The sequence below is a fragment of the Delphinapterus leucas genome, chromosome 2, assembly GCF_059928025.1.
Source record: "Delphinapterus leucas isolate spDelLeu-1000000601 "Yukka" chromosome 2, BTC_Dleu_Yukka2, whole genome shotgun sequence".
Lineage (NCBI taxonomy): Eukaryota > Metazoa > Chordata > Mammalia > Artiodactyla > Monodontidae > Delphinapterus > Delphinapterus leucas.
Window position 1 is genome coordinate 57,930,605 of NC_143130.1, and position 23,478 is coordinate 57,954,082.

Genomic DNA, 23,478 nt, shown 5'->3' on the forward strand with positions numbered 1-23,478 from the left:
ACAACCTCTGCTGGTCAGGCCGACACTGACCTCCAGCAGGCTCCAGGCAAGATGCAGCCCGGCACCACTCAAGGGGATAACGAATTTCGGCCTATGTGCCAATTCTCGCCAACTAGGACAAATCACTTTCTGTGGACCCATAGGAATGCCCACCACAGGAAGTGGTGGGCTTCAGCAACCATGAACGTAGTTCAGACCCCAAAGCCGAAACTAGGCTACCATGCCTGCCATTTTTGGCCAGCACACACCCAGCAGGGTTGGCGGCCCTGAACCCTGAGGAAATGCACAAATCCTTGCCAGCCTCGTCCTCCGAGGCCTCCTCCTGGACACGGGGCAACTCGAACCTATTGGAAGCCACAGATACAGTGCAAACAGTGGGACACTGTACACCAGGGATGACAGATCGCAACATGTCTGCTTTGGTGACACTGACCCTAACCCACGGATCTTGGCACATCTCCACTGCCACAGTGACACTACCGAGAACCTCACAGGGATCAAAGGCGCGGTCCCCAAGAACCACAAACTGGTTGCCAAAGGAAGACCTCTGCCACCCAAGGGAAACTGGATGCTTCAAAGGGCACACTGCCGGTCTGCGGCAGCGCACCCGGCATCGCAACAGTGTCCGCGTCGGTGTTCCGCCAACAGACTGCTCCAGATAAATCTCTGGCTCTTCGAAAGTTCTGCGTGCCTCACGGGCCGGACGCATCATGCCCTGTGGGAAAAACAATTTTAGTTTTGCACATTCCCAAACAAGGGAACAAAGTGGCCAAAGGGCATGTTAGCATAACTCACCTATCCTCCAGGAGAGAGACACAAACGCATCAGCATATCTATTTTCTCTTCGTCCTGCAAGACACCCTTTGGGCGTCAGTCCTCCGGGAATGGGAACACAACCCTACGCAGGTTACCTACCTCGATCCTCACTGTCCCCTACGCCCGAGAGAGGAAACGTGCTGGACCTCAGACTCGATGAGGAGACGGTAGAGTGTTCTCACTCATTTTGTTCAGATTTTCCAAGGAATGCATACAAGGGTGTCATCATCGATCCAAGCACGTGCTGGGACGCTGCACAACACAACCGGGCATGCCATGCGGGTCTGCAGAGGAGCCATGACCTCCTAGTACTCCAAAAACCTGGGGAATCCACAGCCATCAGGCCACTCTGCAAGAGCAACAGTCAATCTACTCTTGAAGCCACTGGGCCCGTCTGAGGAAAACCTAATATCCAGTGGCACAGCTTAGGGTGGGTGAACGCCTACCTTCCTGAGTCATCCAGGACCATGCTTAGCAACCAGCCCCCACCTCACTTTTCCAGTTCTCCTTACCACCTCCAGTCATCAGACAACGCGAAAGTCTTCTTGCCTTTCCTGACGGCCACCCCTGCCCAGCAACTGCACCTGAGAAGTGGACATAAATCACGCAGTCTTCAGAATTGGACCGGGATACTCAGAGAACGTGATTCATGCCAATGTTTGCCTGGGCGTGAGCCCGGACCCTGCTTCCCAAGGACCTCTACCCATACTGAGAACTCACTGTTTGTCTGACAGCACGACTGCAGTACGCAAGTCACGTACGTTGCCCGGTATGTGAGAGGGTCTATGTGTGTGTTCACGCGTGTGCGCGGGTGTGACTGTCACTGCTCACGAGGACGTGCTTCTGGGCTCCTTTGTTTTCCGCTCAATCTGCACCTTGGTCTCCGAGTGTCCCTGAGGCCCTCTGCAGAGACACCGAAGCGTAAAAGCCACAATTTATACACATCGCACTGGCATTGGACACAGCTCCCCTGAATGGAGAAAGACCCCTTCAAGCTTCAAGACGCTGAATGCGAACTCTGAAACCCGGAGGCTGTTGAAGTAGGCCACGGATTCCCGCTCTCCCACAGCCAAGCCTTCTGACCAAAGCACAAAGACCTAACCAGACTTGCCTCCCGGCAGTGGGTGTGGCATATACGTGGACCCGGAGAAGCTGCCAGCTAGTAGCACATCTGATGTGCACTTGGGGCCACTTCCAGCACTCCGGGAGGCAAGAGAACCTCCGCTGGTCGGGCCGACCCTGACCTGCAGCAGGCTCCGGGCAAGATGCAGCCCGGCACCACTCAAGGGGATAACGAATTTCGGCCTATGTGCCAATTCTCGCCAACTAGGACAAATCACTTTCTGTGGACCCATAGGAATGCCCACCACACGAAGTGGTGGGCTTCAACAACCATGACCCAAGTTCAGACCCCACAGCAGGAACTAGGCTCCCATCCCTGCCATGTTTCGCCAGCACCCACCCAGCAGGGTTGGCGGCCCTGAACCCTGAAGAAACGAACAAATCCTTGCCAGCCTCGTCCTCCATTGCCTCCTCCTGCCCACGGGGCAACTCGACCCTATTGCAAGCCACAGACATCGTGCAAACAGGGGGACACTGTACACCAGGGATGACAGATCGCAAGCATGTCTGCTTTGATGACACTGACCCTACCCCACGGATCCCGGCACTTCTCCACTGCCACAGCGACACTACAGAGAACCTCACAGAGATCAAAGGCACTCTCCCCGAGAACTACAGACAGATTGCCAACGGAAGACCTCTGCCACCCAAAGGGACCTGGAAGCTTCAAAGGGCACAGTGCCTGTCTGCGGCAGCGCACCCGGCATCGCAACGGTGTCGGCGTCGCTGTTCCGCCAACAGGCTGCTCCAGATAAATCTCTGGCTCTTCGAAAGCCCTGCGTGCCTCACGTGCCGGACGCACCATGCCCTGTGGGAGAAACACTTTTCGCTTTGCACATTCCCAAACAAGGGAACAAAGTGTCCAAAGGGCATGTTAGCATAACTCACCTATCCTCCAGGAGAGAGACACAGACGCATCAGCATATCTATTTTCTCTACGTCCTGCAAGACACCCTTTGGGCGTCAGTCCTCCGGGAATGGGAACACAACTCTACCCAGGTTACCTACCTCGCTCCTCACTGTCCCCTACGCCCGAGAGAGGAAACGTGCTGGACCTCAGACTCGATGAGGAGACGGTAGAGTGTTCTCACTCATTTTGTTCAGATTTTCCAAGGAATGCATACAAGGGTGTCATCATCGATCCAAGCACGTGCTGGGACGCTGCACAACACAACCGGGCATGCCATGCGGGTCTGCAGAGGAGCCATGACCTCCTAGTACTCCAAAAACCTGGGGAATACACAGCCATCGGGCCACTCTGCAAGAGCAACAGTCAATCTACTCTTGAAGCCACTGGGCCCGTCTGAGGAAAACCTAATATCCAGTGGCACAGCTTAGGGTGGGTGAACGCCTACCTTCCTGAGTCATCCAGGACCATGCTTAGCAACCAGCCCCCACCTCACTTTTCCAGTTCTCCTTACCACCTCCAGTCATCAGACAACGCGAAAGTCTTCTTGCCTTTCCTGACGGCCACCCCTGCACAGCAACTGCACCTGAGAAGTGGACATAAATCACGCACTCTTCAGAATTAGACCGGGGTCCTCAGAGAACGTGATTCATGCCAATGTTTACCTGGGCTTGAGCTCGGACCCTGCTTCCCAAGGACCTCTACCCTTACTGAGAACTCACTGTTTGTCTGACAGCATGACTGCAGTACACAAGTCACGTACGTTGCCCGGTATGTGAGAGGGTCTATGTGTGTGTTCACGCGTGTGCGCGGGTGTGATTGTCACAGCTCACGAGGACGTGCTTCTGGGCTTCTTTGTTTTCCGCTCAATATGCACCTTGGTCTCCGAGTGTCCCTAAGGCCCTCTGCAGAGACACCGAAGCGTAAAAGCCACAGTTTATACACAGCGCTCTGGCATTGGACACAGCCCCCCCGAATGGAGAAAGACCCCTTCAAGCTTCAAGAGGCTGAATGCGAACTCTGAAACCCGGAGGCTGTTGAAGTAGGCCACGGATTCCCGCTCTCCCACAGCCAAGCCTTCTGACCAAAGCACAAAGACCTAACCAGACTTGCCTCCCGGCCGTGGGTGTGGCATATACATGGACCCGGAGAAGCTGCCAGCTAGTAGCACACCTGATGTGCACTTGGGGCCACTTCCAGCACTCCGGGAGGCAAGACAACCTCCGCTGGTCGGGCCGACCCTGACCTGCAGCAGGCTCCGGGCAAGATGCAGCCCGGCACCACTCAAGGGGATAACGAATTTCGGCCTATGTGCCAATTCTCGCCAACTAGGACAAATCACTTTCTGTGGACCCATAGGAATGCCCACCACACGAAGTGGTGGGCTTCAACAACCATGACCCAAGTTCAGACCCCACAGCAGAAACTAGGCTCCCATCCCTGCCATGTTTCGCCAGCAACCACCCAGCAGGGTTGGCGGCCCTGAACCCTGAAGAAACGAACAAATCCGTGCCAGCCTCGTCCTCCATTGCCTCCTCCTGCCCACGGGGCAACTCGACCCTATTGCAAGCCACAGACATTGTGCAAACAAGGGGAAATGCTACACCAGGGATGACATATCGCAAGCATGTCTGCTTTGATGACACTGACCCTACCCCACGGATCCCGGCACTTCTCCACTGCCGCAGCGACACTACAGAGAACCTCACAGAGATCAAAGGCACTCTCCCCGAGAACTACAGACAGATTGCCAACGGAAGACCTCTGCCACCCAAAGGGACCTGGAAGCTTCAAAGGGCACAGTGCCTGTCTGCGGCAGCGCACCCGGCATCGCAACGGTGTCGGCGTCGCTGTTCCGCCAACAGGCTGCTCCAGATAAATCTCTGGCTCTTCGAAAGCCCTGCGTGCCTCATGTGCCGGACGCACCATGCCCTGTGGGAGAAACACTTTTCGCTTTGCACATTCCCAAACAAGGGAACAAAGTGGCCAAAGGGCATGTTAGCATAACTCACCTATCCTCCAGGAGAGCGGCACAGACGCATCAGCATATCTATTTTCTCTACGTCCTGCAAGACACCCTTTGGGCGTCAGTCCTCCGGGAATGGGAACACAACTCTACCCAGGTTACCTACCTCGCTCCTCACTGTCCCCTACGCCCGAGAGAGGAAACGTGCTGGACCTCAGACTCGATGAGGAGACGGTAGAGTGTTCTCACTCATTTTGTTCAGATTTTCCATGGAATGCATACAAGGGTGTCATCATCGATCCAAGCACGTGCTGGGACGCTGCACAACACAACCGGGCATGCCATGCGGGTCTGCAGAGGAGCCATGACCTCCTAGTACTCCAAAAACCTGGGGAATCCACAGCCATCAGGCCACTCTGCAAGAGCAACAGTCAATCTACTCTTGAAGCCACTGGGCCCGTCTGAGGAAAACCTAATATCCAGTGGCACAGCTTAGGGTGGGTGAACGCCTACCTTCCTGAGTCATCCAGGACCATGCTTAGCAACCAGCCCCCACCTCACTTTTCCAGTTCTCCTTACCACCTCCAGTCATCAGATAACGCGAAAGTCTTCTTGCCTTTCCTGACGGCCACCCCTGCACAGCAACTGCACCTGAAAAGTGGACATAAATCACACACTCTTCAGAATTGGACCGGGGTCCTCAGAGAACGTGATTCATGCCAATGTTTACCTGGGCTTGAGCCCGGACCCTGCTTCCCAAGGACCTCTACCCTTACTGAGAACTCAATGTTTGTCTGACAGCACGACTGCAGTACGTTAGGCACGTACGTTGCCCGGTATGTGAGAGGGTCTATGTGTGTGTTCACACGTGTGCGCGGGTGTGACTGTCATAGCTCACGAGGACGTGCTTCTGGGCTTCTTTGTTTTCTGCTCAATCTGCACCTTGGTCTCCGAGTGTCCATGAGGCCCTCTGCAGAGACACCGAAGCGTAAAAGCCACAGTTTATACACAGCGCTCTGGCATTGGACACAGCCCTCCCTGAATGGAGAAAGACCCCTTCAAGCTTCAAGAGGCTGAATGCGAACTCTGAAACCCGGAGGCTGTTGAAGTAGGCCACGGATTCCCGCTCTCCCACAGCCAAGCCTCCTGACCAAAGCACAAAGACCTAACCAGACTTGCGTCCCGGCCATGGGTGTGGCATGTACATGGACCGGGAGAAGCTGCCAGCTAGTAGCACATCTGATCTGCACTTGGGGCCACTTCCAGCACTCCGGGAGGCAAGACAACCTCCGCTGGTCGGGCCGACCCTGACCTGCAGCAGGCTCCGGGCAAGATGCAGCCCGGCACCACTCAAGGGGATAACGAATTTCGGCCTATGTGCCAATTCTCGCCAACTAGGACAAATCACTTTCTGTGGACCCATAGGAATGCCCACCATACGAAGCGGTGGGCTTCAGCAACCATGACCCAAGTTCAGACCCCACAGCAGAAACTAGGCTCCCATCCCTGCCATGTTTCGCCAGCACCCACCCAGCAGGGTTGGCGGCCCTGAACCGTGAAGAAACGAACAAATCCGTGCCAGCCTCGTCCTCCATTGCCTCCTCCTGCCCACGGGGCAACTCGACCCTATTGCAAGCCACAGACATCGTGCAAACAAGGGGAAACTCTACACCAGGGATAACAGATCGCAAGCATGTCTGCTTTGATGACACTGACCCTACCCCTCGGATCCCGGCACTTCTCCACTGCCACAGCGACACTACAGAGAACCTCACAGAGATCAAAGGCACTGTCCCCGAGAACTACAGACAGATTGCCAACGGAAGACCTCTGCCACCCAAGGGGACCTGGAAGCTTCAAAGGGCACAGTGCCTGTCTGCGGCAGCGCACCCGGCATCGCAACGGTGTCCGCGTCGCTGTTCCGCCAACAGGCTGCTCCAGATAAATCTCTGGCTCTTCGAAAGCCCTGCGTGCCTCACGTGCCGGACGCACCATGCCCTGTGGGAGAAACACTTTTCGCTTTGCACATTCCCAAACAAGGGAACAAAGTGGCCAAAGGGCATGTTAGCATAACTCACCTATCCTCCAGGAGAGAGACACAGACGCATCAGCATATCTATTTTCTCTTCGTCCTGCAAGACACCCTTTGGGCGTCAGTCCTCCGGGAATGGGAACACAACCCTACGCAGGTTACCTACCTCGCTCCTCACTGTCCCCTACGCCCCAGAGAGGAAACGTGCTGGACCTCAGACTCGATGAGGAGACAGTAGAGTGTTCTCATCATTTTGTTCAGATTTTCCAAGGAATGCATACAAGGGTGTCATCATCGATCCAAGCACGTGCTGGGACGCTGCACAACACAACCGGGCATGCCATGCGGGTCTGCAGAGGAGCCATGACCTCCTAGTACTCCAAAAACCTGGGGAATCCACAGCCATCAGGCCACTCTGCAAGAGCAACAGTCAATCTACTCTTGAAGCCACTGGGCCCGTCTGAGGAAAACCTAATATCCAGTGGCACAGCTTAGGGTGGGTGAACCCCTACCTTCCTGAGTCATCCAGGACCATGCTTAGCAACCAGCCCCCACCTCACTTTTCCAGTTCTGCTTACCACCTCCAGTCAACAGACAACGTGAAAGTCTTCTTGCCTTTCCTGACGGCCACCCGTGCAGAGCAACTGCACCTGAGAAGTGGACATAAATCACGCAGTCTTCAGAATTGGACCGGGGTCCTCAGAGAACGTGATTCATGCCAATGTTTACCTGGGCTTGAGCCCGGACCCTGCTTCCCAAGGACCTCTACCCTTACTGAGAACTCAATGTTTGTCAGACAGCACGACTGCAGTATGCTAGTCACCTACGTTGCCCAGTATGTGAGAGGGTCTATGAGTGTGTTCACGCGTGTGCGCGGGTGTGACTGTCACGGCTCACGAGGACGTGCTTCCGGGATCCTTTGTGTTCCGCTCAATCTGCATCTTGGTCTCCGTGTGTCCCTGAGGCCCTCTGCAGAGACACCGAAGCGTAAAAGGCACAATTTATACACAGCGCTCTGGCACTGGACACAGCCCCCCCTGAATGGAGAAAGACCCCTTCAAGCTTCAAGAGGCTGAATGCGAACTCTGAAACCCGGAGGCTGTTGAAGTAGGCCACGGATTCCCGCTCTCCCACAGCCAAGCCTTCTGACCAAAGCACAAAGACCTAACCAAACTTGCCTCCCGGCCGTGGGTGTGGCATATACGTGGACCCGGAGAAGCTGCCAGCTAGTAGCACATCTGATGTGCACTTGGGGCCACTTCCAGCACTCCCGGAGGCAAGACAACCTCCGCTGGTCGGGCCGACCCTGACCTGCAGCAGGCTCCGGGCAAGATGCAGCCCGGCACCACTCAAGGGGATAATGAATTTCGGCCTATGTGCCAATTCTCGCCAACTAGGACAAATCATTTTCTGTGGAGCCATAGGAATGCCCATCACAGGAAGCGGTGGGCTTCAACAACCATGACCCAAGTTCAGACCCCACAGCAGAAACTAGGCTCCCATCCCTGCCATGTTTCGCCAGCACCCACCCAGCAGGGTTGGCGGCCCTGAACCCTGAAGAAACGAACAAATTCGTGCCAGCCTCATCCTCCATTGCCTCCTCCTGCCCACGGGGCAACTCGACCCTATTGCAAGCCACAGACATCGTGCAAACAGGGGGACACTGTACACCAGGGATGACAGATCGCAAGCATGTCTGCTTTGATGACACTGACCCTACCCCACGGATCCCGGCACTTCTCCACTGCCACAGCGACAGTACAGAGAACCTCACAGAGATCAAAGGCACTCTCCCCGAGAACTACAGACAGATTGCCAACGGAAGACCTCTGCCACCCAAGGGGACCTGGAAGCTTCAAAGGGCACAGTGCCTGTCTGCGGCAGCGCACCCGGCATCGCAACGGTGTCCGCGTCGCTGATCCGCCAACAGGCTGCTCCAGATAAATCTCTGGCTCTTCGAAAGCCCTGCGTGCCTCACGTGCCGGACGCACCATGCCCTGTGGGAGAAACACTTTTCGCTTTGCACATTCCCAAACAAGGGAACAAAGTGGCCAAAGGGCATGTTAGCATAACTCACCTATCCTCCAGGAGAGAGACACAGACGCATCAGCATATCTATTTTCTCTACGTCCTGCAAGACACCCTTTGGGCGTCAGTCCTCCGGGAATGGGAACACAACCCTACGCAGGTTACCTACCTCGCTCCTCACTGTCCCCTACGCCCCAGAGAGGAAACGTGCTGGACCTCAGACTCGATGAGGAGACGGTAGAGTGTTCTCACTCATTTTGTTCAGATTTTCCACGGAATGCATACAAGGGTGTCATCATCGATCCAAGCACGTGCTGGGACGCTGCACAACACAACCGGGCATGCCATGCGGGTCTGCAGAGGAGCCATGACCTCCTAGTACTCCAAAAACCTGGGGAATCCACAGCCATCAGGCCACTCTGCAAGAGCAACAGTCAATCTACTCTTGAAGCCACTGGGCCCGTCTGAGGAAAACCTAATATCCAGTGGCACAGCTTAGGGTGGGTGAACCCCTACCTTCCTGAGTCATCCAGGACCATGCTTAGCAACCAGCCCCCACCTCACTTTTCCAGTTCTCCTTACCACCTCCAGTCATCAGACAACGCGAAAGTCTTCTTGCCTTTCCTGACGGCCAACCCTGCCCAGCAACTGCACCTGAGAAGTGGACATAAATCACGCAGTCTTCAGAATTGGAATGGGGTCCTCAGAGAACGTGATTCATGCCAATGTTTACCTGGGCTTGAGCCCGGATGCTGCTTCCCAAGGACCTCTACCCTTACTGAGAACTCAATGTTTGTCTGACAGCACGACTGCAGTATGCTAGTCACGTACGTTGCCCGGTATGTGAGAGGGTCTATGTGTGTGTTCACGCGTGTGCGCGGGTGTTACTGTCACTGCTCACGAGGACGTGCTTATGGGCTTCTTTGTTTTCCGCTCAATCTGCATCTTCGTCTCCGAGTGTCCCTGAGGCCCTCTGCAGAGACACCGAAGCGTAAAAGCCACAGTTTATACACAGCGCTCTGGCACTGGACACAGCCCCCCCTGAATGGAGAAAGACCCCTTCAAGCTGCAAGAGGCTGAATGCGAACTCTGAATCCCGGAGGCTGTTGAAGTAGGCCACGGATTCCCACTCTCCCACAGCCAAGCCTTCTGACCAAAGCACAAAGACCTAACCAGACTTGCCTCCCGGCCGTGGGTGTGGCATATACATGGACCCGGAGAAGCTGCCAGCTAGTAGCACATCTGATGTACACTTGGGGCCACTTCCAGCACTCCGGGAGGCAAGACAACCTCCGCTGGTCGGGCCGACCCTGACCTGCAGCAGGCTCCGGGCAAGATGCAGCCCGGCACCACTCAAGGGGATAACGAATTTCGGCCTATGTGCCAATTCTCGCCAACTAGGACAAATCACTTTCTGTGGACCCACAGGAATGCCCACCATACGAAGCGGTGGGCTTCAGCAACCATGACCCAAGTTCAGACCCCACAGCAGAAACTAGGCTCCCATCCCTGCCATGTTTCGCCAGCACCACCCAGGAGGGTTGCCGGCCCTGAACCGTGAAGAAACGAACAAATCCGTGCCAGCCTCGTCCTCCATTGCCTCCTCCTGCCCACGGGGCAACTCGACCCTATTGCAAGCCACAGACATCGTGCAAACAAGGGGAAACTCTACACCAGGGATAACAGATCGCAAGCATGTCTGCTTTGATGACACTGACCCTATCCCTCGGATCCCGGCACTTCTCCACTGCCACAGCGACACTACAGAGAACCTCACAGAGATCAAAGGCACTGTCCCCGAGAACTACAGACAGATTGCCAACGGAAGACCTCTGCCACCCAAGGGGACCTGGAAGCTTCAAAGGGCACAGTGCCTGTCTGCGGCAGCGCACCCGGCATCGCAACGGTGTCCGCGTCGCTGTTCCGCCAACAGGCTGCTCCAGATAAATCTCTGGCTCTTCGAAAGCCCTGCGTGCCTCACGTGCCAGACGCACCATGCCCTGTGGGAGAAACACTTTTCGCTTTGCACATTCCCAACAAAGGGAACAAAGTGGCCAAAGGGCATGTTAGCATAACTCACCTATCCTCCAGGAGAGAGACACAGACGCATCAGCATATCTATTTTCTCTTCGTCCTGCAAGACACCCTTTGGGCGTCAGTCCTCCGGGAATGGGAACACAACCCTACGCAGGTTACCTACCTCGCTCCTCACTGTCCCCTACGCCCCAGAGAGGAAACGTGCTGGACCTCAGACTCGATGAGGAGACAGTAGAGTGTTCTCACTCATTTTGTTCAGATTTTCCAAGGAATGCATACAAGGGTGTCATCATCGATCCAAGCACGTGCTGGGACGCTGCACAACACAACCGGGCATGCCATGCGGGTCTGCAGAGGAGCCATGACCTCCTAGTACTCCAAAAACCTGGGGAATCCACAGCCATCAGGCCACTCTGCAAGAGCAACAGTCAATCTACTCTTGAAGCCACTGGGCCCGTCTGAGGAAAACCTAATATCCAGTGGCACAGCTTAGGGTGGGTGAACCCCTACCTTCCTGAGTCATCCAGGACCATGCTTAGCAACCAGCCCCCACCTCACTTTTCCAGTTCTGCTTACCACCTCCAGTCAACAGACAACGTGAAAGTCTTCTTGCCTTTCCTGACGGCCACCCGTGCAGAGCAACTGCACCTGAGAAGTGGACATAAATCACGCAGTCTTCAGAATTGGACCGGGGTCCTCAGAGAACGTGATTCATGCCAATGTTTACCTGGGCTTGAGCCCGGACCCTGCTTCCCAAGGACCTCTACCCTTACTGAGAACTCAATGTTTGTCAGACAGCACGACTGCAGTATGCTAGTCACGTACGTTGCCCGGTATGTGAGAGGGTCTATGTGTGTGTTCACGCGTGTGCGCGGGTGTGACTGTCACGGCTCACGAGGACGTGCTTCCGGGATCCTTTGTGTTCCGCTCAATCTGCATCTTGGTCTCCGTGTGTCCCTGAGGCCCTCTGCAGAGACACCGAAGCGTAAAAGCCACAATTTATACACAGCGCTCTGGCACTGGACACAGACCCCCTGAATGGAGAAAGACCCCTTCAAGCTTCAAGAGGCTGAATGCGAACTCTGAAACCCGGAGGCTGTTGAAGTAGGCCACGGATTCCCGCTCTCCCACAGCCAAGCCTTCTGACCAAAGCACAAAGACCTAACCAGACTTGCCTCCCGGCCGTGGGTGTGGCATATACGTGGACCCGGAGAAGCTGCCAGCTAGTAGCACATCTGATGTGCACTTGGGGCCACTTCCAGCACTCCCGGAGGCAAGACAACCTCCGCTGGTCGGGCCGACCCTGACCTGCAGCAGGCTCCGGGCAAGATGCAGCCCGGCACCACTCAAGGGGATAATGAATTTCGGCCTATGTGCCAATTCTCGCCAACTAGGACAAATCATTTTCTGTGGAGCCATACGAATGCCCATCACAGGAAGCGGTGGGCTTCAACAACCATGACCCAAGTTCAGACCCCACAGCAGGAACTAGGCTCCCATCCCTGCCATGTTTCGCCAGCACCCACCCAGCAGGGTTGGCGGCCCTGAACCCTGAAGAAACGAACAAATTCGTGCCAGCCTCGTCCTCCATTGCCTCCTCCTGCCCACGGGGCAACTCGACCCTATTGCAAGCCACAGACATCGTGCAAACAGGGGGACACTGTACACCAGGGATGACAGATCGCAAGCATGTCTGCTTTGATGACACTGACCCTACCCCACGGATCCCGGCACTTCTCCACTGCCACAGCGACAGTACAGAGAACCTCACAGAGATCAAAGGCACTCTCCCCGAGAACTACAGACAGATTGCCAACGGAAGACCTCTGCCACCCAAGGGGACCTGGAAGCTTCAAAGGGCACAGTGCCTGTCTGCGGCAGCGCACCCGGCATCGCAACGGTGTCCGCGTCGCTGATCCGCCAAGAGGCTGCTCCAGATAAATCTCTGGCTCTTCGAAAGCCCTGCGTGCCTCACGTGCCGGATGCACCATGCCCTGTGGGAGAAACACTTTTCGCTTTGCACATTCCCAAACAAGGGAACAAAGTGGCCAAAGGGCATGTTAGCATAACTCACCTATCCTCCAGGAGAGAGACACAGACGCATCAGCATATCTATTTTCTCTACGTCCTGCAAGACACCCTTTGGGCGTCAGTCCTCCGGGAATGGGAACACAACCCTACGCAGGTTACCTACCTCGCTCCTCACTGTCCCCTACGCCCCAGAGAGGAAACGTGCTGGACCTCAGACTCGATGAGGAGACGGTAGAGTGTTCTCACTCATTTTGTTCAGATTTTCCACGGAATGCATACAAGGGTGTCATCATCGATCCAAGCACGCGCTGGGACGCTGCACAACACAACCGGGCATGCCATGCGGGTCTGCAGAGGAGCCATGACCTCCTAGTACTCCAAAAACCTGGGGAATCCACAGCCATCAGGCCACTCTGCAAGAGCAACAGTCAATCTACTCTTGAAGCCACTGGGCCCGTCTGAGGAAAACCTAATATCCAGTGGCACAGCTTAGGGTGGGTGAACCCCTACCTTCCTGAGTCATCCAGGACCATGCTTAGCAACCAGCCCCCACCTCACTTTTCCAGTTCTCCTTACCACCTCCAGTCATCAGACAACGCGAAAGTCTTCTTGCCTTTCCTGACGGCCAACCCTGCCCAGCAACTGCACCTGAGAAGTGGACATAAATCACGCAGTCTTCAGAATTGGACCGGGGTCCTCAGAGAATGTGATTCATGCCAATGTTTACCTGGGCTTGAGCCCGGATGCTGCTTCCCAAGGACCTCTACCCTTACTGAGAACTCAATGTTTGTCTGACAGCACGACTGCAGTATGCTAGTCACGTACGTTGCCCGGTATGTGAGAGGGTCTATGTGTGTGTTCACGCGTGTGCGCGGGTGTGACTGTCACTGCTCACGAGGACGTGCTTATGGGCTTCTTTGTTTTCCGCTCAATCTGCATCTTCGTCTCCGAGTGTCCCTGAGGCCCTCTGCAGAGACACCGAAGCGTAAAAGCCACAGTTTATACACAGCGCTCTGGCACTGGACACAGCCCCCCCTGAATGGAGAAAGACCCCTTCAAGCTGCAAGAGGCTGAATGCGAACTCTGAATCCCGGAGGCTGTTGAAGTAGGCCACGGATTCCCGCTCTCCCACAGCCAAGCCTTCTGACCAAAGCACAAAGACCTAACCAGATTTGCCTCCCGGCCGTGGGTGTGGCATATACATGGACCCGGAGAAGCTGCCAGCTAGTAGCACATCTGATGTACACTTGGGGCCACTTCCAGCACTCCGGGAGGCAAGACAACCTCCGCTGGTCGGGCCGACCCTGACCTGCAGCAGGCTCCGGGCAAGATGCAGCCCGGCACCACTTAAGGGGATAACGAATTTCGGCCTATGTGCCAATTCTCGCCAACTAGGACAAATCATTTTCTGTGGACCCATAGGAATGCCCACCATACGAAGCGGTGGGCTTCAGCAACCATGACCCAAGTTCAGACCCCACAGCAGAAACTAGGATCCCATCCCTGCCATGTTTCGCCAGCACCCACCCAGCAGGGTTGGCGGCCCTGAACCGTGAAGAAACGAACAAATCCGTGCCAGCCTCGTCCTCCATTGCCTCCTCCTGCCCACGGGGCAACTCGACCCTATTGCAAGCCACAGACATCGTGCAAACAAGGGGAAACTCTACACCAGGGATAACAGATCGCAAGCATGTCTGCTTTGATGACACTGACCCTACCCCTCGGATCCCGGCACTTCTCCACTGCCACAGCGACACTACAGAGAACCTCACAGAGATCAAAGGCACTGTCCCCGAGAACTACAGACAGATTGCCAACGGAAGACCTCTGCCACCCAAGGGGACCTGGAAGCTTCAAAGGGCACAGTGCCTGTCTGCGGCAGCGCACCCGGCATCGCAACGGTGTCCGCGTCGCTGTTCCGCCAACAGGCTGCTCCAGATAAATCTCTGGCTCTTCGAAAGCCCTGCGTGCCTCACGTGCCGGACGCACCATGCCCTGTGGGAGAAACACTTTTCGCTTTGCACATTCCCAAACAAGGGAACAAAGTGGCCAAAGGGCATGTTAGCATAACTCACCTATCCTCCAGGAGAGAGACACAGACGCATCAGCATATCTATTTTCTCTTCGTCCTGCAAGACACCCTTTGGGCGTCAGTCCTCCGGGAATGGGAACACAACCCTACGCAGGTTACCTACCTCGCTCCTCACTGTCCCCTACGCCCCAGAGAGGAAACGTGCTGGACCTCAGACTCGATGAGGAGACAGTAGAGTGTTCTCACTCATTTTGTTCAGATTTTCCAAGGAATGCATACAAGGGTGTCATCATCGATCCAAGCACGTGCTGGGACGCTGCACAACACAACCGGGCATGCCATGCGGGTCTGCAGAGGAGCCATGACCTCCTAGTACTCCAAAAACCTGGGGAATCCACAGCCATCAGGCCACTCTGCAAGAGCAACAGTCAATCTACTCTTGAAGCCACTGGGCCCGTCTGAGGAAAACCTAATATCCAGTGGCACAGCTTAGGGTGGGTGAACCCCTACCTTCCTGAGTCATCCAGGACCATGCTTAGCAACCAGCCCCCACCTCACTTTTCCAGTTCTGCTTACCACCTCCAGTCAACAGACAACGTGAAAGTCTTCTTGCCTTTCCTGACGGCCACCCGTGCAGAGCAACTGCACCTGAGAAGTGGACATAAATCACGCAGTCTTCAGAATTGGACCGGGGTCCTCAGAGAACGTGATTCATGCCAATGTTTACCTGGGCTTGAGCCCGGACCCTGCTTCCCAAGGACCTCTACCCTTACTGAGAACTCAATGTTTGTCAGACAGCACGACTGCAGTATGCTAGTCACCTACGTTGCCCGGTATGTGAGAGGGTCTATGTGTGTGTTCACGCGTGTGCGCGGGTGTGACTGTCACGGCTCACGAGGACGTGCTTCCGGGATCCTTTGTGTTCCGCTCAATCTGCATCTTGGTCTCCGTGTGTCCCTGAGGCCCTCTGCAGAGACACCGAAGCGTAAAAGCCACAATTTATACACAGCGCTCTGGCACTGGACACAGCCCCCCCTGAATGGAGAAAGACCCCTTCAAGCTTCAAGAGGCTGAATGCGAACTCTGAAACCCGGAGGCTGTTGAAGTAGGCCACGGATTCCCGCTCTCCCACAGCCAAGCCTTCTGACCAAAGCACAAAGACCTAACCAAACTTGCCTCCCGGCCGTGGGTGTGGCATATACATGGACCCGGAGAAGCTGCCAGCTAGTAGCACATCTGATGTGCACTTGGGGCCACTTCCAGCACTCCCGGAGGCAAGACAACCTCCGCTGGTCGGGCCGACCCTGACCTGCAGCAGGCTCCGGGCAAGATGCAGCCCGGCACCACTCAAGGGGATAATGAATTTCGGCCTATGTGCCAATTCTCGCCAACTAGGACAAATCATTTTCTGTGGAGCCATAGGAATGCCCATCACAGGAAGCGGTGGGCTTCAACAACCATGACCCAAGTTCAGACCCCACAGCAGAAACTAGGCTCCCATCCCTGCCATGTTTCGCCAGCACCCACCCAGCAGGGTTGGCGGCCCTGAACCCTGAAGAAACGAACAAATTCGTGCCAGCCTCGTCCTCCATTGCCTCCTCCTGCCCACGGGGCAACTCGACCCTATTGCAAGCCACAGACATCGTGCAAACAGGGGGACACTGTACACCAGGGATGACAGATCGCAAGCATGTCTGCTTTGATGACACTGACCCTACCCCACGGATCCCGGCACTTCTCCACTGCCACAGCGACAGTACAGAGAACCTCACAGAGGTCAAAGGCACTCTCCCCGAGAACTACAGACAGATTGCCAACGGAAGACCTCTGCCACCCAAGGGGACCTGGAAGCTTCAAAGGGCACAGTGCCTGTCTGCGGCAGCGCACCCAGCATCGCAACGGTGTCCGCGTCGCTGATCCGCCAACAGGCTGCTCCAGATAAATCTCTGGCTCTTCGAAAGCCCTGCGTGCCTCACGTGCCGGACGCACCATGCCCTGTGGGAGAAACACTTTTCGCTTTGCACATTCCCAAACAAGGGAACAAAGTGGCCAAAGGGCATGTTAGCATAACTCACCTATCCTCCAGGAGAGAGACACAGACGCATCAGCATATCTATTTTCTCTACGTCCTGCAAGACACCCTTTGGGCATCAGTCCTCCGGGAATGGGAACACAACCCTACGCAGGTTACCTACCTCGCTCCTCACTGTCCCCTACGCCCCAGAGAGGAAACGTGCTGGACCTCAGACTCGATGAGGAGACGGTAGAGTGTTCTCACTCATTTTGTTCAGATTTTCCACGGAATGCATACAAGGGTGTCATCATCGATCCAAGCACGTGCTGGGACGCTGCACAACACAACCGGGCATGCCATGCGGGTCTGCAGAGGAGCCATGACCTCCTAGTACTCCAAAAACCTGGGGAATCCACAGCCATCAGGCCACTCTGCAAGAGCAACAGTCAATCTACTCTTGAAGCCACTGGGCCCGTCTGAGGAAAACCTAATATCCAGTGGCACAGCTTAGGGTGGGTGAACCCCTACCTTCCTGAGTCATCCAGGACCATGCTTAGCAACCAGCCCCCACCTCACTTTTCCAGTTCTCCTTACCACCTCCAGTCATCAGACAACGCGAAAGTCTTCTTGCCTTTCCTGACGGCCAACCCTGCCCAGCAACTGCACCTGAGAAGTGGACATAAATCACGCAGTCTTCAGAATTGGAATGGGGTCCTCAGAGAACGTGATTCATGCCAATGTTTACCTGGGCTTGAGCCCGGATGCTGCTTCCCAAGGACCTCTACCCTTACTGAGAACTCAATGTTTGTCTGACAGCACGACTGCAGTATGCTAGTCACGTACGTTGCCCGGTATGTGAGAGGGTCTATGTGTGTGTTCACGCGTGTGCGCGGGTGTTACTGTCACTGCTCACGAGGACGTGCTTATGGGCTTCTTTGTTTTCCGCTCAATCTGCATCTTCGTCTCCGAGTGTCCCTGAGGCCCTCTGCAGAGACACCGAAGCGTAAAAGCCACAGTTTATACACAGCGCTCTGGCACTGGACACAGCCCCCCCTGAATGGAGAAAGACCCCTTCAAGCTGCAAGAGGCTGAATGCGAACTCTGAATCCCGGAGGCTGTTGAAGTAGGCCACGGATTCCCACTCTCCCACAGCCAAGCCTTCTGACCAAAGCACAAAGACCTAACCAGACTTGCCTCCCGGCCGTGGGTGTGGCATATACATGGACCCGGAGAAGCTGCCAGCTAGTAGCACATCTGATGTACACTTGGGGCCACTTCCAGCACTCCGGGAGGCAAGACAACCTCCGCTGGTCGGGCCGACCCTGACCTGCAGCAGGCTCCGGGCAAGATGCAGCCCGGCACCACTCAAGGGGATAACGAATTTCGGCCTATGTGCCAATTCTCGCCAACTAGGACAAATCACTTTCTGTGGACCCACAGGAATGCCCACCATACGAAGCGGTGGGCTTCAGCAACCATGACCCAAGTTCAGACCCCACAGCAGAAACTAGGCTCCCATCCCTGCCATGTTTCGCCAGCACCCACCCAGGAGGGTTGCCGGCCCTGAACCGTGAAGAAACGAACAAATCCGTGCCAGCCTCGTCCTCCATTGCCTCCTCCTGCCCACGGGGCAACTCGACCCTATTGCAAGCCACAGACATCGTGCAAACAAGGGGAAACTCTACACCAGGGATAACAGATCGCAAGCATGTCTGCTTTGATGACACTGACCCTATCCCTCGGATCCCGGCACTTCTCCACTGCCACAGCGACACTACAGAGAACCTCACAGAGATCAAAGGCACTGTCCCCGAGAACTACAGACAGATTGCCAACGGAAGACCTCTGCCACCCAAGGGGACCTGGAAGCTTCAAAGGGCACAGTGCCTGTCTGCGGCAGCGCACCCGGCATCGCAACGGTGTCCGCGTCGCTGTTCCGCCAACAGGCTGCTCCAGATAAATCTCTGGCTCTTCGAAAGCCCTGCGTGCCTCACGTGCCAGACGCACCATGCCCTGTGGGAGAAACACTTTTCGCTTTGCACATTCCCAACAAAGGGAACAAAGTGGCCAAAGGGCATGTTAGCATAACTCACCTATCCTCCAGGAGAGAGACACAGACGCATCAGCATATCTATTTTCTCTTCGTCCTGCAAGACACCCTTTGGGCGTCAGTCCTCCGGGAATGGGAACACAACCCTACGCAGGTTACCTACCTCGCTCCTCACTGTCCCCTACGCCCCAGAGAGGAAACGTGCTGGACCTCAGACTCGATGAGGAGACAGTAGAGTGTTCTCACTCATTTTGTTCAGATTTTCCAAGGAATGCATACAAGGGTGTCATCATCGATCCAAGCACGTGCTGGGACGCTGCACAACACAACCGGGCATGCCATGCGGGTCTGCAGAGGAGCCATGACCTCCTAGTACTCCAAAAACCTGGGGAATCCACAGCCATCAGGCCACTCTGCAAGAGCAACAGTCAATCTACTCTTGAAGCCACTGGGCCCGTCTGAGGAAAACCTAATATCCAGTGGCACAGCTTAGGGTGGGTGAACCCCTACCTTCCTGAGTCATCCAGGACCATGCTTAGCAACCAGCCCCCACCTCACTTTTCCAGTTCTGCTTACCACCTCCAGTCAACAGACAACGTGAAAGTCTTCTTGCCTTTCCTGACGGCCACCCGTGCAGAGCAACTGCACCTGAGAAGTGGACATAAATCACGCAGTCTTCAGAATTGGACCGGGGTCCTCAGAGAACGTGATTCATGCCAATGTTTACCTGGGCTTGAGCCCGGACCCTGCTTCCCAAGGACCTCTACCCTTACTGAGAACTCAATGTTTGTCAGACAGCACGACTGCAGTATGCTAGTCACCTACGTTGCCCGGTATGTGAGAGGGTCTATGTGTGTGTTCACGCGTGTGCGCGGGTGTGACTGTCACGGCTCACGAGGACGTGCTTCCGGGATCCTTTGTGTTCCGCTCAATCTGCATCTTGGTCTCCGTGTGTCCCTGAGGCCCTCTGCAGAGACACCGAAGCGTAAAAGCCACAATTTATACACAGCGCTCTGGCACTGGACACAGCCCCCCCTGAATGGAGAAAGACCCCTTCAAGCTTCAAGAGGCTGAATGCGAACTCTGAAACCCGGAGGCTGTTGAAGTAGGCCACGGATTCCCGCTCTCCCACAGCCAAGCCTTCTGACCAAAGCACAAAGACCTAACCAGACTTGCCTCCCGGCCGTGGGTGTGGCATATACGTGGACCCGGAGAAGCTGCCAGCTAGTAGCACATCTGATGTGCACTTGGGGCCACTTCCAGCACTCCCGGAGGCAAGACAACCTCCGCTGGTCGGGCCGACCCTGACCTGCAGCAGGCTCCGGGCAAGATGCAGCCCGGCACCACTCAAGGGGATAATGAATTTCGGCCTATGTGCCAATTCTCGCCAACTAGGACAAATCATTTTCTGTGGAGCCATACGAATGCCCATCACAGGAAGCGGTGGGCTTCAACAACCATGACCCAAGTTCAGACCCCACAGCAGGAACTAGGCTCCCATCCCTGCCATGTTTCGCCAGCACCCACCCAGCAGGGTTGGCGGCCCTGAACCCTGAAGAAACGAACAAATTCGTGCCAGCCTCGTCCTCCATTGCCTCCTCCTGCCCACGGGGCAACTCGACCCTATTGCAAGCCACAGACATCGTGCAAACAGGGGGACACTGTACACCAGGGATGACAGATCGCAAGCATGTCTGCTTTGATGACACTGACCCTACCCCACGGATCCCGGCACATCTCCACTGCCACAGTGACACTACAGAGAACCTCACAGAGATCAAAGGCACTCTCCCCGAGAACTACAGACAGATTGCCATCGGAAGACCTCTGCCACCCAAAGGGACCTGGAAGCTTCAAAGGGCACAGTGCCTGTCTGCGGCAGCGCACCCGGCATCGCAACGGTGTCGGCGTCGCTGTTCCGCCAACAGGCTGCTCCAGGTAAATCTCTGGCTCTTCGAAAGCCCTGCGTGCCTCACGTGCCGGACGCACCATGCCCTGTGGGAGAAACACTTTTCGCTTTGCACATTCCCAAACAAGGGAACAAAGTGGCCAAAGGGCATGTTAGCATAACTCACCTATCCTCCAGGAGAGAGACACAGACGCATCAGCATATCTATTTTCTCTTCGTCCTGCAAGACACGCTTTGGGCGTCAGTCCTCCGGGAATGGGAACACAACCCTACGCAGGTTACCTACCTCGCTCCGCACTGTCCCGTACGCCCGAGAGAGGAAACGTGCTGGACCTCAGACTCGATGAGGAGACGATAGAGTGTTCTCACTCATTTTGTTCAGATTTTCCAAGGAATGCATACAAGGGTGTCATCATCGATCCAAGCACGTGCTGGGACGCTGCACAACACAACCGCGCATGCCATGCGGGTCTGCAGAGGAGCCATGACCTCCTAGTACTCCAAAAACCTGGGGAATCCACAGCCATCAGGCCACTCTGCAAGAGCAACAGTCAATCTACTCTTGAAGCCACTGGGCCCGTCTGAGGAAAACCTAATATCCAGTGGCACAGCTTAGGGTGGGTGAACCCCTACCTTCCTGAGTCATCCAGGACCATGCTTAGCAACCAGCCCCCACCTCACTTTTCCAGTTCTCCTTACCACCTCCAGTCATCAGACAACGCGAAAGTCTTCTTGCCTTTCCTGACGGCCACCCCTGCACAGCAACTGCACCTGAGAAGTGGACATAAATCACGCACTCTTCAGAATTGGACCGGGGTCCTCAAAGAACGTGATTCATGCCAATGTTTACCTGGGCTTGAGCCCGGACCCTGCTTCCCAAGGACCTCTACCCTTACTGAGAACTCAATGTTTGTCTGACAGCACGACTGCAGTACGTTAGTCACGTACGTTGCCCGGTATGTGAGAGGTTCTATGTGTGTGTTGACGCGTGTGCGCGGGTGTGACTGTCACAGCTCACGAGGACGTGCTTCTGGGCTTCTTTGTTTTCCGCTCAATCTGCACCTTGGTCTCCGAGTGTCCCTGAGGCCCTCTGCAGAGACACCGAGGCGTAAAAGCCACAGTTTATACACAGCGCTCTGGCATTGGACACAGGCCCCCCTGAATGGAGAAAGACCCCTTCAAGCTTCAAGAGGCTGAATGCGAACTCTGAAACCCGGAGGCTGTTGAAGTAGGCCACTAATTCCCGCTCTCCCACAGCCAAGCCTTCTGACCAAAGCACAAAGACCTAACCAGACTTGCCTCCCGGCCGTGGGTGTGGCATATACATGGAGCGGGAGAAGCTGCCAGCTAGTAGCACATCTGATGTGCACTTGGGGCCACTTCCAGCACTCCGGGAGGCAAGACAACCTCCGCTGGTCGGGCCGACCCTGACCTGCAGCAGGCTCCGGGCAAGATGCAGCCCGGCACCACTCAAGGGGATAACGAATTTCGGCCTATGTGCCAATTCTCGCCAACTAGGACAAATCACTTTCTGTGGACCCATAGGAATGCCCACCACACGAAGTGGTGGGCTTCAGCAACCATGACCCAAGTTCAGACCCCACAGCAGGAACTAGGCTCCCATCCCTGCCATGTTTCGCCAGCACCCACCCAGCAGGGTTGGCGGCCCTGAACCCTGAAGAAACGAACAAATCCTTGCCAGCCTCGTCCTCCATTGCCTCCTCCTGCCCACGGGGCAACTCGACCCTATTGCAAGCCACAGACATCGTGCAAACAGGGGGACACTGTACACCAGGGATGACAGATCGCAAGCATGTCTGCTTTGATGACACTGACCCTACCCCACGGATCCCGGCACTTCTCCACTGCCACAGCGACAGTACAGAGAACCTCACAGAGATCAAAGGCACTCTCCCCGAGAACTACAGACAGATTGCCAACGGAAGACCTCTGCCACCCAAGGGGACCTGGAAGCTTCAAAGGGCACAGTGCCTGTCTGCGGCAGCGCACCCGGCATCGCAACAGTGTCCGCGTCGCTGTTCCGCCAAGAGGCTGTTCCAGATAAATCTCTGGCTCTTCGAAAGCCCTGCGTGCCTCACGTGCCGGACGCACCATGCCCTGTGGGAGAAACACTTTTCGCTTTGCACACTCCCAAACAAGGGAACAAAGTGGCCAAAATGCCTGTTAGCATAACTCACCTATCCTCCAGGAGAGAGACACAGACGCATCAGCATATCTATTTTCTCTACGTCCTGCAAGACACCCTTTGGGCGTCAGTCCTCCGGGAATGGGAACACAACCCTACGCAGGTTACCTACCTCGCTCCTCACTGTCCCGTACGCCCGAGAGAGGAAACGTGCTGGACCTCAGACTCGATGAGGAGACGGTAGAGTGTTCTCACTCATTTTGTTCAGATTTTCCACGGAATGCATACAAGGGTGTCATCATCGATCCAAGCACGTGCTGGGACGCTGCACAACACAACCGGGCATGCCATGCGGGTCTGCAGAGGAGCCATGACCTCCTAGTACTCC

General features: G+C 55.5%; 12 non-coding genes across 12 annotated transcripts; all 12 read right to left on the minus strand.

Annotated features, from left to right (window-relative positions):
* Positions 1-958: 958 nt before the first annotated feature.
* On the minus strand, positions 959-1,051 carry LOC115803975 (small nucleolar RNA SNORD116). Its single transcript, XR_004024779.2, has one exon. It is a non-coding gene; the product is annotated as a small nucleolar RNA SNORD116 (small nucleolar RNA).
* Positions 1,052-2,989: 1,938 nt separating this feature from the next.
* On the minus strand, positions 2,990-3,082 carry LOC115803973 (small nucleolar RNA SNORD116). The gene has a single exon (XR_004024777.2). It is a non-coding gene; the product is annotated as a small nucleolar RNA SNORD116 (small nucleolar RNA).
* Positions 3,083-5,020: 1,938 nt separating this feature from the next.
* Positions 5,021-5,113, minus strand: LOC149750077 (small nucleolar RNA SNORD116). Its single transcript, XR_016392373.1, has one exon. It is a non-coding gene; the product is annotated as a small nucleolar RNA SNORD116 (small nucleolar RNA).
* A 1,939-nt stretch (positions 5,114-7,052) lies between these two features.
* LOC149750078 (small nucleolar RNA SNORD116) lies at positions 7,053-7,144 on the minus strand. The gene has a single exon (XR_016392398.1). It is a non-coding gene; the product is annotated as a small nucleolar RNA SNORD116 (small nucleolar RNA).
* Positions 7,145-9,083: 1,939 nt separating this feature from the next.
* On the minus strand, positions 9,084-9,176 carry LOC149750079 (small nucleolar RNA SNORD116). Its single transcript, XR_016392369.1, has one exon. It is a non-coding gene; the product is annotated as a small nucleolar RNA SNORD116 (small nucleolar RNA).
* Positions 9,177-11,114: 1,938 nt separating this feature from the next.
* On the minus strand, positions 11,115-11,207 carry LOC149750080 (small nucleolar RNA SNORD116). Its single transcript, XR_016392365.1, has one exon. It is a non-coding gene; the product is annotated as a small nucleolar RNA SNORD116 (small nucleolar RNA).
* Positions 11,208-13,145: 1,938 nt separating this feature from the next.
* LOC149750081 (small nucleolar RNA SNORD116) lies at positions 13,146-13,238 on the minus strand. The gene has a single exon (XR_016392370.1). It is a non-coding gene; the product is annotated as a small nucleolar RNA SNORD116 (small nucleolar RNA).
* A 1,939-nt stretch (positions 13,239-15,177) lies between these two features.
* Positions 15,178-15,270, minus strand: LOC149750082 (small nucleolar RNA SNORD116). Its single transcript, XR_016392366.1, has one exon. It is a non-coding gene; the product is annotated as a small nucleolar RNA SNORD116 (small nucleolar RNA).
* A 1,939-nt stretch (positions 15,271-17,209) lies between these two features.
* On the minus strand, positions 17,210-17,302 carry LOC149750083 (small nucleolar RNA SNORD116). The gene has a single exon (XR_016392371.1). It is a non-coding gene; the product is annotated as a small nucleolar RNA SNORD116 (small nucleolar RNA).
* A 1,939-nt stretch (positions 17,303-19,241) lies between these two features.
* On the minus strand, positions 19,242-19,334 carry LOC149750084 (small nucleolar RNA SNORD116). The gene has a single exon (XR_016392367.1). It is a non-coding gene; the product is annotated as a small nucleolar RNA SNORD116 (small nucleolar RNA).
* Positions 19,335-21,273: 1,939 nt separating this feature from the next.
* On the minus strand, positions 21,274-21,366 carry LOC149750085 (small nucleolar RNA SNORD116). Its single transcript, XR_016392368.1, has one exon. It is a non-coding gene; the product is annotated as a small nucleolar RNA SNORD116 (small nucleolar RNA).
* A 1,939-nt stretch (positions 21,367-23,305) lies between these two features.
* On the minus strand, positions 23,306-23,398 carry LOC149750086 (small nucleolar RNA SNORD116). The gene has a single exon (XR_016392372.1). It is a non-coding gene; the product is annotated as a small nucleolar RNA SNORD116 (small nucleolar RNA).
* Positions 23,399-23,478: the final 80 nt, after the last annotated feature.